Here is a 1955-nt window from a genome sequence, read left to right as displayed (position 1 = left end):
TAGCCAGGATGGTCTCGATCTCCTGACCTCGTGATCCACCCGTCTCGGCCTCCCAAAGTGCTGGGATTACAGGCTTGAGCCACCGAGCCCGGCCAACTTCCTTTATTTCAAAATACTTCCGCATTTGCCATCGCATTTCATCCTCAAAAAGCCAGCCTTTCTGAGGTGAGCAGAACAGATGCAATTGTCTCCATTTTACAAAAGGGGACACTAAAATCCCTGGGCCCAAGGGAGGTTTGATTCTTCATGCCTCTCACCAAAGTTCTTATTTAAAGAGTGAAATACAAAAGCCTCTGATGGTAGTGAGTGCCCTTGGTCCCGACCGCTGACCACTGCCTACAGAGACTGCTTTCCCGGGGCAATTGGACAAGGCCGAATCCCAGCGCACAAACAGGGCTTGTCCAGCTGCAGGCTTGTATGAGTCAGAAACTTTGGGGGTTGTCCCTGGCTTTGTAGCTAAAGCTTCCATTGGTCTATTTATCTGCTTTGTTTCTCTCAACCTATATGTGCAATCAGTGTCCCCAGAAAAAGAGGGAATGATCTGATTTTCTTCCCCACTGCACAGAACCAGGCACCAGAGTGTCCGACAGACTGTGGAGGGAAAGAAATGATGCAAGTCTGGTAGAGCCAAGGGTAATGAGCTGCAAAACCTGTGGCAAACCTTGACATTAGAGCTCACTGTCTACAAGCGGCAAGGATTTGGTTTTGTTAGTTTGCAGTATTATCTTTGGTTTTTGTTGTTGTTGTTGTTGTTGTTTGGTTTTTTTTTGGAGATGGAGTCTGGCTCTGTCAGCCAGGCTGGAGTGCGGTGGCATGATCTCAACTCACTGCCACGTCCGCCTCCCAGGTTCAAGTCATTCTCCTGCCTCAGCCTCCCGAGTAGCTGGAACTACACGCATGCGCCACCATGCCCAGCTAATTTTTGTATTTTTAGTAGAGACAGGATTTCACCATGTTGGCCAGGCTGGTCTCAAACTCCTGACCTGGAGTGATCCACCCACCTCACACTCCCAAAGTGCTGAAATTACAGGCATGCATTGTGCCCGGCCTGCAGTAACATCTTTGACTCCTAGAATGATTCTTGGCACATAGAAGGTTCACAAAAAGTATTTGCTCAATGAATGAACCTGTCCTATTTATACTTCTCCAGGCCTAGAGGAGGCCTCCCTGAGGCCAGAATCCTTGGGAAGTCTGCCCAGCGTCTAGTCTCTTAGGACTTCGTTGGTCTCCTCTGGGGAAGAACATCAATTCAGCCCAGCACCTGCTCCAGTGAGGAGCTGCGGCGAAGAATGATATGGGGTCCACGAGGCAGGCTTTTTGATGATGAGGCCGCGGCAGCGGCAGCGGCAAGACATCCTGGAGCTCCATATTCAGTACGGCAAGAGGCAACGGGCGCCAGGCAAGCAGCCCCGAACAGAAATGCAGGAGCAGCGGTAACAGCAGCAGCCACTGCCTGCGAGCATCAGGCAGGGGAGTGAGACAGTGGGCACTCAAATCCGTTTCCTCCATATCTCAGCCACACAGCCCAAGCGAGGCTGTGTGAGAACTTCTCAGTACACATTGTAAATACCATCTGTCACACTGCCTGCCCAGACGCGGCCTTCCTCCCTGCAAAGGAAGCATTCTTTATTATTTATGCAGAATGCACCCTACTTAAGTGTTGCACCACCAGGAGAGAGAAGAAAAAGCCTGGAAGAGTCAAGGACTCCAGGGATCTGCCCTTCGGATAGCAGCTGGCTGGGAGGGCTTGGTCATCCATCTTTCTGAGGTGGGAGGTTGATTCAGTCGGGCAAGAGTACAGCCCTAGGAATTAGGCGGCCTGCGTTCTCAGCTTAGTTCTCTCACCAGCTTGCTGTGTGACCTTGGGCAGGCACCTCACCCCTATGGGCCTCCGTTCTTTTTCCATCTGTAAATGCAGGGGTCAGACTAGGTGATCCATGACATCCCTTTCAGCT

This window comes from Colobus angolensis, unplaced genomic scaffold (assembly GCF_000951035.1).
Source record: "Colobus angolensis palliatus isolate OR3802 unplaced genomic scaffold, Cang.pa_1.0 Scaffold167, whole genome shotgun sequence".
NCBI classification, from domain to species: Eukaryota; Metazoa; Chordata; class Mammalia; order Primates; family Cercopithecidae; genus Colobus; species Colobus angolensis.
The sequence above is the reverse complement of the archived record's forward strand: the minus strand, read 5'-3'. Positions refer to the sequence as shown.